At 35.0% G+C, this 15,207-nt stretch overlaps 1 long non-coding RNA gene across 1 annotated transcript in view; it reads right to left on the bottom strand.

Moving 5' to 3' along the window:
- Positions 1 to 15,207, bottom strand: part of LOC149070565 (uncharacterized) — a 48,534-nt gene that overhangs the window by 14,862 nt on the left and 18,465 nt on the right. The gene's annotated exons all lie outside the window — the stretch shown is intronic.

The following is a 15,207-nucleotide window of genomic DNA, read 5'->3' as shown; positions in this document are numbered from 1 at the left end:
ATGCTGCTCATATGGTTTTCTTTCCCTCATTTTCAGCGATTTTTGAATTACATATTTATATATATAACATCTCATCTAATATTGCACTTACAAACAAGGAATTTTTTTGGTTGAGCTGGATGGGGAACCGTATAAAAAATTCGATTCCGTACCACGGTACATATATGGCTCCTATTAAAATAAATTTCGCCAAAATAGGCGTTTTATTTGGATTAGATTTCTAATTTCAAGCATTTTTCTACCGCCAGTGGCTCATGATTGTGTTGCAATTCTCTCGGATTATTATTGCCATTATTTTTTTTTCTCGATCAATATCCAATCAATAATGAATACTTTATATTAATTATAAATATATCGAGAATTACTTATATATATGTTTACAAGAACTGAATCCCGGCGATGGATAACTTCAAATCCTGTTATCCCGGGATTTGAAGGAAAACCCGAGAACTTTAATCCTTTTGTCTGGGAATAATACAGTATTTGATTCCAAAACATATCATTTCTAGCCGATTTTACGGCAAACAGCTAGAGTGATATTTGATCCTGAATCAGCTTGATCTCTTTCATATATTTATATCGAGTATTATGGCTGTCTTCATGGGGAGAACGACGCGAGTGATTCGATACTTGCGAGCACGGGGCAAGGGGAGCCACCACTATAAATCTTTGCTAACTTTTCCGACACAACTCTGCCTCTTTTGAGGTGACGGAAGTAAGGTGCTTTGTATCAGGTGCTTTGTGTCCGGGGGTTATGAGCGGTTCTATCTATCTGTCATATATTTATATTTTTGTGTGTGTGTGTGTGTGTGGGGGGGGGGGACGACAACAAATTTTAGGGCAAACAAAAAACGCCGAAAAAATCGGCACTTTCCCTTTTAATATGGTAAAAACTTCAAAATTATGTTTGAATAATCCTGAGGAATAAAAAATTACTGGAGAGAGATTCCTATTTTTACGGCCGTATGTATGTTACTCCAGGTCATTAATATCCTATTTATAGAGTAGAAACAGTCCCGGAGCCCACAATGTGCGCGGAGATAGACATGAAAGTCTGGGGGCATGATGTTGATAATGTCAGTTCATAATTATACACGAAAATACGATCAGTTGGTTTTAACCTGGACGCTAGGGGTGGGGACATCCCCTCATGACACCGTATCTCCGCTCATGGCCAATACCGTCTAGAGCAGACGGTATTGTCATGGCCCACATGAGACGTAGGGGACATTAATATCCTATATATAAAGTGGAAACAGTCCTGGAGCCCACATCAGGCGTAGAGGACATTAATCTGTATTTGTACAGTAGAACATGGGCAGAGATACGGGGGGGGGGGGGTGTGGGGGCATCCTTTTTTTAAATTTACATTCCACGGAAACATCTCGTGTACCACAGACTATGCCACGAGGCTTATAAACATAAGTAACAAACATTGTACGATTTAGAGAAAAACTTGACAGCTTAACTTAATACCAAAAATGAAAGATAAATGAAATCATCACACTATATATGTGCAACAATAACACAGAAATGTGATGTGATTTATCTCACATAAAAAAAATTAATTAATGGAAGAACCACTTCCTTGAGTTGTAGCTTGCGCCATCTGTGGACAATAAATCAAACTAGGTTTTCTTCCCAATTAACCTCGCACCTCTCTGATGGATTTTCCATTTTCTCTGCTCTCAGAAAATGTCAATTTTTTCTTTTCATTCTATTCATATGTCTATGACTAGAAATTACAGAAAATCATACTGGATTTTTTAATTTAAAAATCAGTCATTTTAAAATGTCGAATGTTTGCTGTGAAACCTATATTCCAATATTTTCGTTTATGCGTAGCTTGCGCCATCTGTGAATGGCATAGAGAACTATATTTTCCCGCCTGTAAAGAAATATGTAGAAAAAACGAATAAAAGGCCGGTATTAGGCCGGTATTACACTATAAAAGTTTGATAAAAGACCTATTATAAAACTTGAAAAATGCAGCCAATAAGGTCAACTGTTGCATTTTCTAGAATGTAACCAATAACCTTATTGGTTAGATTTTTCAAGTTTTATAAAATGGATTTTATCAAACTTATATAGTGTAATCCCGGCCTAAGGCTGGGATTATACACTATATAAAAGTTTGATAAGATATCTTATACTAAACTTCAAAAATGCAACCAATCGACGTTAAATTCTCTGGAATTTAACCGATTTGACCTTTTTTAAAGTTTTATAAATTATATTTTACGAAACTTTTATAGTGTAATCCCGGCCTAAGAGTAGAAATCGAATCATATTTTTGATTAAATTATTGATTGTTCTTAATTATTATTATTTTTTATTTCAACAATCGATAAAAGTTCGATTAATAAATTCATCGTATGGTGTTAATTGATCAAATTATTTTAATGGCAAAATGATAATAATAAATCAATACTTATATTGATCATCAGGGTATTGAGCTTTTCATTGAAAAATTCAACAAGGTTAGAAAGCAAATATGCAGAGCAAACTTTTCAAATTATGGACTTGGCGATACCTTTATGTTGTGATTACAGAAAATTACTCAAGATTCCATTTTGGAAATGTTTCGAGAAACGGGACAAAAAATCAAAATACATTTCATTTCATATCGTGCACCGCCCAGGGTCTATCGACCATTTTAAATTTTAGCCATTGCCCCGGATGAGGGGGCTGGGCGACGTCGGGTGCTTTACTGATATAAAAACACATTATTAAAAACAAAGTATATACAGATTTAAATATTTCTATTATACAATTTATTTGGATGAGCTCTTATGATGTCTTTGTAGCTCTATTGAGCTTGAGCCCTTTGTTGTTCTCTGCGGCCAAGCGCCAGGTCCTGAACCACGTTTTCCCTCATTGGCTTGTTGGCTCAGGTGAGACGCGTCTTGGACCACGTGTCTTCCCTCGTTGGCTTGTTGGCTCGGGTGAGCCCTCCGACATGGCCAGGCCAGGTCCTGGTCTACGCGTCTTCCCTCGTTGGCTCGGGTTAGCCAAGCCCACCGACGTGGCCAGGCCAGGTCCTGGACCACGCGTATTCCCTCGTTGGCTTGTTGGCTCAGGTGAGCCCTTCGCCGTGACCAGGCCAGATAAAAATTGATTGAATTTCCCAAGAGCAGAACGAAATCTTCCCAGGGCTCAACTAGACAGAGGTGCCGACATTAGCTGTGACCGTGACTGAGTTATGTAGAGCGCCAGAGCAATATTAACTATTATTTTTTATCTACGTCTCTTTCATCTCTGGGATCACTAATGGCGCTATCACTACTACTCTGAATATTTTAGTTATTTCTATTTTTAAATTTGAAACCCCAGAGAAAGCTCTTGGTACACCCTTCACTGTGCATTCGTCCAACACAAAGGATCGGTCAATCTTCCAATACACACTCAAAAACTATTTTACAATTTATTTCCAAGTCAATAATGGGGGGGTCAGAGCTTCTCTCTCTCTCTACTCTGTATATTGAATCACAAATTCACTTTCTTCTCCCTTTTTTGTTCTCCCATGATTCACATCACTAACATTTCCACTTAGTGCCATATTGCTTATCACCATTCATGAATAATTGGGGGAAGGGGAAGTTCAAATAGCCTTAGCCCCCCTAGGTTCCGGCGCCTACGCAATTACAGTAGATACGGACTGTTCTTAGTAAGGAGGTGCAAACATGGATTTAAACCCCGCGCAATGTTGTACGAGAGGTCGAGAGGTAAATTCGGTGCCACTCTTCACACGACACATTTGCACGCCGGTATTGCGGGATTTATGTTAACCACATCCAATACATAAGTTATATTTTGATAGAAAATTTTCATTTATAGGTGTACTTAAATCGGAATTAAGAGATGAATCCGAAATCTAATAGATGGCAGCACGAACTCAATATACAACGAATTTTTCTTTAAAATTTTCTTATTCGTATAATATTGTATTTGATTCTATATTTTTGACTGCTGGCTGTGAAGAGTGTAAATTACTAATTAAAAAACTTAAAATTTCACCGAATTTCTAATGATTGTAATAACACTGAGTTGTTACAAGCTTTAATAACTAAAAATTTAATTAAACTAAAATGTTCAGAATCATGTGACTATTTGGAAAGCTAATTATGAACTTTTTTTAAAATTTGAAAATGCACTCTTGTATTTTTTTAATTTTAACAGTTGTGGTAATTATTACAAATTTTTGGTACATTTGTTATAGACAGTAAATTACAAGTAATGTACAATATAAGTATAAAATCACACTATGACAATTAAAATCGATACAAACACGCTTTGGATAGAGAGAGAAAGAGGGAGACGGCTTTTTTTTTTCCTCAGCCCAAGATGGAAAAGCTCAAAAGGAAACAGATATTATTCGGATATTATGCCCTGATGAACTCGGACCTAGCCCTTTTGTAAACCAAGAAAGGATATGCTACCACGTACACAACTTTCTTTCTTTCTTTCAAACCGAGCACAACTCAGGTCTATCACCATCTATGGGCGATTTACTACTTAGTGAGTGTGTACCTTACAGTCTGAGTGCGTATGTAGTAATGTATGTACACAACTGGGGAACACGACCCCGCCATCAATATAATTGAAATTATTCAGCGTTATTGATTCATAATAATGCAGTGTGCGTGAAATGTTTAAGATTGGATTAATCGAAAAGATAAAAATGCTAGTCCATATTAAAATGCACTTCCTAAACATGATTCAGTATAGGCTTCACGTAAGTACAATATTATGGAAAAAATACCATTATGAATGTATTTATTCCATTGAATAGCCAATAATATTGATAATAATAAATAAATGAGGTCATTAATACATTCTCAATTATAATAAGTTTTATGTTAAATATTTTTACAGGCAGGATAGAATTTTTCTTCTACCCAGAAATAAATTTATTGCTGGAAGCGCAAGAAAGTTTTGAAATCATTGATGCCATTCCAAAATAACAAAGTCCTGTCAAATAACGGAGACTGAAACTTAACTAAATGAAGACGTCATTACTCAATCTTTTGCTCTTTATGCACGAGTCACTAGAACCTTACGCAAGCACAATATTGTGAGAAAATAAAGTGAACAAAATACAAACGTGAGAAAACCTACAAGTAGATATTACACTTTTCTAATACGGTATTTACAGAGTCAATAGAACCTTTGTATGAATACAGCGTTATAAAACTGTTATATCTACTTGTAGGTTTTCTCACATTTTTTTACACTTTATATCACCAGGTAACAAAAATGTGCTGTCGCGTAAGAATTCTTCAAACATAATGATGCCAATGTCTTTTTAGCATACGAATATAAAAATTGTAGATTCTATTTCGAGAACACAATAACAACGCATTTTTCCAGACATACTATTCATTAGAGATTTCGCAAGGAATGTTAACGAGATGCATTCGACATCATAATGGTAGCCAGCTCAGTTAAGAGCCTAGCTAATTTCAAACTTGTATTAACGCGAGATGTTTATGAGGGACATTTCCAACATTTTAAAAGATATAAAAATGACACATTCTGCGAAAAATCTGCGGGTTGCTTTTTCTCACTGTAGAATTTTTCTTTTGACCTTAGGAAGTTAAGCCAGGACTTGAAGGATTGTGTAAGTTTTGAGTTAGGATTAGGGTGAATATGAAGTTTGAGGACTTTCATCAGAGGGCGGCGATTAATTGAACTTTCAGGGGTTTTTTTAAATGGCTTCCAGGAAAAAGTGCTTCCGGGGAAAGTGTTTTTATTAAATAAAATTTCTCAAAGAAATTCTACAAAAAATTATGTGTGAAGGTGAATTCACCTTGCATTATCTTGGCTGAAAAAAATCTGAATGAAGTGAATAAAAAAAAAAAAAAAATTGAAAAAAATGAAGGTTTGCCGACATTTATGTTCTTAATGCATTTGTGAGTATCAAAAATGCAAAAATAATTTTGAAAATCGCGAAAAATGAACGCTCGGGTCTGAAAGGGTTACGCCAGAATTTTTTCGACGGGTAAAATAACTCAAAAACAGCCGATAGGTACGTACACAAGCCAAAGAAAAGATACGCAGATAACGAACAGAATACCTCCAAATCGTTTATTATAGCAGTGTGTTCCAAATGACCATCACCACAGGGTAAAATACATTGCATGCGATGAAATGCAGCGTTGTTTAACGCTTCTGCGCGAGAAGGTCGCGCCATATTTGCGTGAAAGAGATGCGCTTTCTTACCGTCACGTTTATGCAAGATCAAGCAACTAGTCACACTGCTACTCCGGTCAAGGCATTCTTGATACAGACGTTCGGTGAAGACAAAATCATTAGCAGGCGTAGCAGGTTCCCATAGCCTCCTCTGTCTCCAGATTTGACACTAGCAGACTTCTGGGGATTAAGCAGGTTATGGGGATATTTGAAATCCCGGGTGTATCGATCCGGTCCATTCAATCTGTCGGGACTGAAAGATGCGATTCGCCGAGAGGTGTCATGCATACATCCGAACCTGCTGCACTCTGCCGTTGCTGGATTTGTGACTCGCTTGCAATGTGTTATCCCCTGTGGTGGTGGTGGTCAAGTGGAACACATACTGCTGTAATAAACGATTTGGCGGTATTCTGTTCGTTATTTGCGGATCTTTCCTTTGACTTGTGTACGCCAACGCCACCTATCGGTTGTTTTTTTGAATTTTTTTCCTGTCAAAAAATTCCCTGACTTAGCGATGCTAACCCTGCAAACCGTTCTTTATTTAGGTTATTTTTCCGGTTTTTATGAATTTTTGAAGTTTCTACGGACTTTTTGTTCCACCCTGTACTTTTTGATATAGGAAGAGTTGATTCCTTATTGGTGTCATTTATACAAATACCACAACAGGCAAAGTGCCATCGAGTTGGCTGAGCTGTTTCTTGAGAGCTGTTGAAATTTTACGTATTTAGAGTTGTATAAGCTCGCAACGAATTGAGGTAATTCTTGCGATGAAATTGAATCAATCAATAGTTGATCCAAGAAAACAACTATTTATTTTTGCTAAGCAAAATTTCATCCATTCATAAATAACAATAAAATCAACAGAAATTGTACGTTTTGTCTTTAATTAACCATTTTAGATAATTAAAAATCACTGTAATTAATGAAACTGCTGTGCCGGTGTATTGTTTAAATTAAAAATTTTGCTAACAGCTCAAATTTAAATCCTTTTCTGTAAAAAAAAAACCAAGACAAACGCATTTTTCAATACGGTTTTTATGGGGTGTACTATTGAGGGTTGAAATTATGTTTCAGCAATTACAATAAAACCTCCCAACAATGGCCACTAACGGGCCTGTGAAAATGTAACCGCTATTGGGAAGCGGCCGTTAATGGGAATAGCCGTTTTACTTCTGAAAAAAAAAACAACTATAATTTGCAATTTATAGAACATGCAAAATGATAACCCGTTCTGTAATCGATAAAGATTATTATTTAATTGATTAAAAAATATATGATCATGTCGATACTGTAATATTATAAAATTGATTAAGCAACAGGGTGGTGCCCCGCGCGTCGGGCCAGAGGGGGCTCAAATTCCATCTTTTAAAATTTCCTTCAACATTTCAAGTGGGCGGCAAAATGCGTGTTTGCTTCGGCTGATCAAGTATCTTGTTGCGGCCCTGTTAATAGATCTACAGCGCTATCTTGGCATCCCAACTCATAACGAGCGGTCCAAATGTGGTCTTCGGAGTCATATGATGTGACGGCAGCACATTCACAGTTCACTTAATTGGCTTGGGGCTTTGCTCCAGATCACTCAAGTGACCCGTGGCACATTGCCACTTCACTTAAGTGGTCCGCACCAGATTTTCAAATCACTTTAGTCATCCACGGTGCTATTAAATACCCCTTAATTGTGCCCGCACCACAACTATAGACCACTTCAGTGACTTTTTTCTCTTCTCTACTGACTTTAATATATAAAAGCAAACATAACTGTTTTCCTCTCGGAAAAAAATATATGTATACAACGAAGTTCTAGGGGGAACTGCTTTAAAAATCAGCTTGAAAGTTAATTTTCTCATAGCAGTATGCCTATTGTTTTCCGACTCCATGTACAAAGTGGCCGTTGTTCACGCGGAGAGGTTACCTGTAATGTTAAGTCTACGGTACGCGTTCGGTTTTAACAAAATGTGGCAGTTGTTCGGAGGTTGCCGTAAGAGAAGGTTTTACTGTGTTAATATTATAATCTCTTATAGTTTTAGTATTTTGGAACCTCTACCACCATCGAGAGATTTGGTATTAATCCCACGTAGCAGCATAAAAGTTTGGCAGATATATATAAATCTTACTATATAGCACTATATTCATTCATCACTTTTACGCTTTTCATGAAGCCAAAACACGCCACCAAAGGCACCGCCATTTGCATATTATGTAAGTGAGTATGTATAAAACTTTTCTCCCTCTTTCTTCATTTTCAACAATTTTCTTGCCATCACGGATTTATCGTTGAGTTCTGAAAGTTTTACTTCACATCCATATAAGTAAAAGAGCTATTCACCTCCCCATCCTCTTTTCCCACCAGACATCTTTGCGGTGGTAGTTTTAAGGGCGCCCCGAACAAAGCAAAAGAGAAAGATTGACGATTCCGAGAGAGCAGTGGATGGAGCCTGAAGAAAACTCTGCCCTTATGAACAGAAAGAGAACAAAAGGGCAAACTGCAGCAAAGCAATTTCCGGATAACCAAGAAAAGTGAGAAAAGGGGATGGATGGTAAAAGGCGAATCCAGGGCGAATCCCGTCAACAAGTTTCGCTCCTGAAATTCAACGCTTTTCATGGCCTGAATTATGATGAATGGATCTCCAGAGAGAAAGAGAGAAGAGCGTCAGATTTTACAAACGACCCTCTGTGTGTATGTGTGTGTTGATTTTCTCTTCTCAAATCTTTTGTACCTTCCCTGCTGGAAGAGCCTGTCCTGGGTCTTAAACAAACAACGTTGTTTATAGAGTGTAGGATATCCTAAGCCACGATCTTTCTCTCGACAAATCCTAAAATCCTGAGTGATATCAACTTTATGCTAAAACGTTCCGCTATTGATCTTACTGAAACACGTCTTCATCAAAAGCCATGATGTTAACCTTAGTTCTCGACAAATTCGAAATACTCATGAAAAAATAGCTTTTGTTTGTTAAAATATTAAAAACAAGTTAGTTTGTGCTGAGAAAAATGATACATGATAAAAAAAAAAATGGAGACCGAACAATTCAGTTTTACTCATGAAAAATGTAAAGTTTTAATGGGATTTTAACATTTTGTCTTAGAATTTCTAGTGAACTCAAAATCTGCTTAAAGATGTGGCTTCCTCCATGGTTATTTACCTTAAGGGACCGTAAAAATTGTCAGATATAATGGCTACTATAACAATATAATATGTGATTCATTGAATAATAAACCATTGTCATATACAACAACTAATATATTTGCATTTAGGATAATCGTATAACCCACGATCTTTTTCTCTCTCTCGACAAATCCTAAAATTCTGAGGGATATCAGCTGTTTAGTTTGTCAGTGGGTGTGGCTTGATTCTCTTGTTCTTGAGTTTCTTGTTCCTTTTGCTTCTCAGACAGAGGAGGTGGGTAATCTTTAATATCTTCCGCAAAATTTGTCTTCTTAGGGGAATGATATTTTTGTTGTTATTAGTCTGGGTACTTGGTGCCTTTCTCTCAAGCCTCAATCCAGTCTCGAATGGAGGATATGTAGGAGGAAGCTCTTTTCTTAGCAGCTCTATGTAGAAGCGAACCTGAATTATCTCCACACATTACCACTGGAATTAATGATTTTGAAAATACAATCAATCACATGAAGGACATTTGTAACTTGATCTCTCTTGTATTCGGTGAATTTGATTTCCCTAAAATCGGTGTTAATTCGATATGCTAAGTCATTAGCTTTCGCCACTCTTTCGTTGTAGAAATTTTCCAAATTATCTTATGGTAGAGGTATGGTGGGTAGAGAGCATTAAGTCTGGTAGGGAGGTCTTCAGAGATGATGCGAGATTTTATTTTACTTTTAAAATTCTTACAAATGTTTCCAGGTTAACCATAAGGTTGTTGAAGTTCAGAAAAAAACGGCCGTATATTCAACAGTCTTCATAGAGTCACCAGACTCAGAGAGGATAGGAGGATCAAGAAGACTAAATTTGTTGGAGTAAGTGGATTGGATTTTCGCACGCCCCATCTCGGTAGCCCTTACGAGTCAAGTTTGGGTCGCAACCAATAGTTTAAGAACCACTGCCTTAAGGTATCATAAAAATTCTCAGCTACTACAACAATGTTTTACATGATTCGGTGAATAATAAACATTTGGTCATGTACAACAACTAATATTTGCGTTTCTTTTAAGCTAAAAAAAAGACATCTTGTAAAAATCCATTTTTTTCCCCTAAAAACTAAAACGAACATCTATTTCAGAGAAATAAATTTTTTTTTTTCAGTGGATGAGGGGAAAAAAAAAGTAGAAAGAGAAAAATGGCGTCATCATTTTTTCCTTCCTTAAAAACATATGAAACCACAAAAAACCATATGGACAATTGTTTTAAAACAAACCACGTGAAAAAAAAGCAATAAAAAAGAATGAGCTTTTTCAACTTCTCATTCTCCCAAGAGAGAAATTTACTGGTCCGTTGGAAAAACAGTCTTGTACAACAGTTATTCACGGTCCAAAGTTCTAGATTTCTATTTTTGTTGTTGTTGTGAATCATAACAAAAAACAGAATAATAGAAAGTTATTTTAAAAGAATTTCACTTCTTTTTTTCATTTTCTTTCAAAACCATGATCAGATTCACCGAAGCGATTTGCTGGTCAAGCAATATTTTCCCCTCCATTGGATATTTTCCTCTTTTTTCCATTCATTTTTTTCTTCTATTTCTTTCCTTTCAATTCGTTCTAAGTTTCCCCTGATACTTTTTCTTCGAAATGAACACCTTATATATACAAAGTCTCAGATATTACCAGCTGATATCTGTGAGATTGAAAGCATGAAATAAATTTTTAAAGATTTTTTCTAAAAAGGAAAAAGACATGTCAATCGAAGAAACCATTATATACAAAAGCGCTTCTATTTTTTCAACTTAAAATACTGTATATAGACACTTGGGCCATTTGTTTGTTTTTTTCAGTCTTAGTTTGTAATTGTATTTGTGAGCTGGAAACGTTGTTTTGTTAGGTTTTCTTACAAATAGTGCAAATACAGTAGAACCTCTTGATAACGGACACAATGGGGAGGTAGGATATACAGCACAAACCTCGTTTATACGACCTTTCCATTTATACGACGTTTGGCTCCGGTCGCAATTATTTCTTATACATTTTAATGTTAAAATGTATATGTTACTGTGTGTGAAAGTGATTCACCGGTGGTTGTGCATAATCACCAATTATCCCAATAAAGAAAGTTTGACTAAATTTCACAACATTTATTGCTTTTACCGATGATTATGCGTAATTCCCAAATAAAGTTGGAAAGTGTGATATAAATATGGAAGAATTTATAACCTTTCTTCTCTGCATCAAACCAATTAATTATTTTTACCCATACGTGATGCCTGCACACATATTTTGCAATGAAAATTAAAGTTAAATAAAATAAGTGTGAAGAAAAAATACACATTCATATAACAACACTATCAGTCTTATATAATATTGGTTTTTTTCACACGCATCAACATGTTTAACCAAAACCAACATTACTATTTGAATTCACCATTCTGGACCACAGTTATGCTCAGTTAATCAAGTAATTATTTGACGATTTATCATATTTACCAACACGAGTTTGGGATTAAACATAATATTAGTTGATATAAATAATGAATATGATAAATTCTTTATTTATGACCAAAATTAATAAATTAGAGTTTTTATGATTTTATTGTCCTCTATATTGAGAGTAACCGATAACGGAAGGTGCCCGTTAACGGATGGTGTCCGTTAGGTGAGATTCCACTGTACAGAAAACAATATTTCAAGGCCCGTGTTTTTTCATTAATATATCGAGTGAATATAAAAATAAAAATGGAATTTCAAAAACAATATCTTTAAATGATTTTCATTGTGTAAAGAGAACATAATTTTTTTCCAATAAAATTGGAAGTTCTGAATGTTGAGTAAGGCAGGTTACACAGCTACGAATATTAGTTCTTTAGCATTGGCTTCTTTTCAGAATTTATTTCACTTCAGTGAAAATGTTTTACAAGCAAATTGCTTTTGCACTTTTTTTTGCCGTTATGTGAATATAAATTTAATTAAAAATATAAGCCTGCGAATAATAACATCTACGGGCACAGAGTGAATTTTCACTTTCGACTTGAAGAAGACAAAGTCAAAGCATTTTATTCCTTAATCCCCACTCGATGACACGGGTTAATTTTCTTATACAGTGTGGTCCAGAATTTTTTACTTGTTTTAAAAAAAATATATTGAAAAAAGCGGCTGAAGATGGTAGACGCAAATGATTTGAAGCATTTGAAAGAGAAGGTTCCAAAGCTTTTTCTTTCACTTACTTACAAAACAGCTACGTGCGAACCTTTTCTGACGCGGAGCATATAGCATTTTTTGCCAAGTTATTTGTAACACGAATGGTAAAAAGAATGGAAGCAAAATGGATGAAAATAAAAATTAAAACTTTTTTTTTGGAAATATAATTTATTGATTTTATTTATGTGTTGGCCTGTGTTGCTGAAAAACTTTTGAATTGAATTTTTCTATTTTTTAAAGCTGGACTTGCATTAAATTCTCTGTGGTCTAGAACTTTTGGACCTGTTGTGAAAAAAATAAATAAAAAGGACTGTTAAAAAAGAGAGACAAAAGGCTTAAAGCACTTCAAAGAGATGGTTTCATAGTTTTTTCCCCCTTCCATCCATCTTTGTAACACCCATGATATAAATAACATGTCGAAAAATGATATATAGGCTTCGCGTCACCGAAGGTGCACATATACAAATTGTATTAGCAAGTAGAAAGATTTTGAAACCTTCTGTTTTAAATGCTTGAAGCCCTTTTGTTTCTATCTTCAGTAAATATGATTATTTGATTCTTTCAAAACAGGCCAGGACTTCTGGACCACCCTGTGTGAATGATGATTCACAATGTTTTAACATCATTATCAAGTTGTGGTTTTTTGCTTTATTTTATGAAAAATCAACTGAAAATCGATGCTAAGTGGAACATTCTCTCCTCATTCCTCTACATAAAGTGCTTTGGGTTCCCCCCGTAGCTCTCTTTTTCTCCTTTGTCGAAGGTATTGAAGGCTAAGTAAGAAGCTTGAACATACCGATTGCTGAGAAAAGAAATTCCAATCAAATCGGATCAATTTATAAATCAATATAAGGTTAATAAAAATATTACATTTGATTAATGAAAACCACCAAGGAGACACCTAGGTCCCACACTGGTTGCTACAATGAAGTTAATTTATAAACACTAACAATTGACAATACAACATCTAGTTATAGTGTTTAGTAATTTTGGAGAGAAAAAAAATCATGATAAAATGAAAAAAAAAATCAAAATATATACACACACATATAATACATAAGTTATATATAAAATACAATATAATGATGCAACAGGCGGGGGGGGGGGGTTGCTTTATTACTTATAATAAAAAAATCTAAAAATCAACATAAATTTATATAATATGATTTGAAATAGTACAGCAGAGTTGACAAAAAGGGAATTTTAAATGAGAAATTAACCAGTTGGAGCGGGAAGTCAATCTGTAGCAAAGAAGCGAATGTGAATTTGAGGACGAAATCAAAAGTAGTTTTCAATATTGACTATTTGAAATAAGTATTGTTTAAGAAGTTTTTTGAAAATCGAAAATGTGAATGGCTGTAGAAATTCTTCCCCAAACAATCCGAGGTTCCCTTGTCCTGTGATCATAATTTGCTGCAGCTTCCTAAAAATGTTAATTGTATAGATATCACGTAAATTAAGTACTTTATAGCCATGGAGTTGGCATGCATCAACGTTCTCGGCTCTACGCAATGTCCTAGACCAGGGGGTGCCTTCAACGTATGGCCCGCGGGCAACATTTAGTCCTCCGAGCTTTTGTCATGGCCCAACGATCATTTTCAGGAAATGGTTGTAAACATTGGGAAACGATTAATTCTACAATAAATGAAATAAATAATTTCGGAATTCATGAGAGAAATAATTCTAGAATGAATGAAAAATAATTCAAGAATAAAATGAAAGTAATTCCGGAACAAGTCGATGTGCGTGGGAGAAAAACGTCAAATTAAAATGAAAGAAATAGTTTCAAAATTAATGAAGATTCAGAAAAATTGAAAGAAATAATTTTGGAAGTTTTGAAACAAATGATTTTTGAATTAGGGAAAAAATTACTTATTAATCAATGAGAGAAATAATTTCGTAATATTTGATAGCATTTGATAAAAGAATAATTGCATAATTATTGAAGGAAATGATTTCCAGAGATATATTGAGGAAGAACATAAATTTTTTTTTCAGAATTTCATAAATAAATAATTAAAGGATCATTTAAAGTGGTTTCGGAATAGAATTAATCTCAGAATTAATTAATTTAATCAGTAATTGATCAAAAACTTTTTCGGAACTAATCAAAATTGATAATTTATATGAGAAATAATTTCAGAATAAATAAAAGTCTTCAATTATTTTTGTCCCTGTTGAACTCGGGGCCTTACTGGCCCCTTCTGTTAAGATGCCACTGAATTGTACGAGTTCGTGGCCCGCGGGCTTTGTGGGAAGTTTCAATTTGGCCCGCCGTGTCTGTTATAGACGAAAGTTTGGTTTTAATTCATACATAGGACCTATCAATGGAGGAGTGGTGGTCAAAGAGGTTGATAAGGTAGAGAGAGAGAAATCATATAGAATCGTTTCCAGTGAAGTTCTGATTTACTGAACTTTTATAAAAAAGTAGATTTTTAGACTGAAATATATTGGTTTTTAAATTATACTCTAAACGAAATATTTCTTTGCTTTTCATTATTTTTTTATATTTTGATTTAATCAGTGGGAAGGGAGTAGATCCCCTTTATGACCTCTTTCCCTGTTCACGTCTATGCCGTAACGGAACCGTTGCAATGAAAAAATAATTTTCGATTCATGATAACATGTTGTACATGGTGTCGAGAAATACTGCACATACAAGTCCCCGAGTGAGGTATATAGGAAGTGAATAAAGAATCATATCTTACGTTG

Source organism: Pholcus phalangioides, unplaced genomic scaffold (genome assembly GCF_987345545.1).
Source record: "Pholcus phalangioides strain wild (caught in Gottingen) unplaced genomic scaffold, Ppha-v1.0 ptg000021l_1, whole genome shotgun sequence".
NCBI lineage: Eukaryota > Metazoa > Arthropoda > Arachnida > Araneae > Pholcidae > Pholcus > Pholcus phalangioides.
Note: the sequence above shows the minus strand (reverse complement) of the source record. Positions and strands in the feature narration are given on the sequence as shown.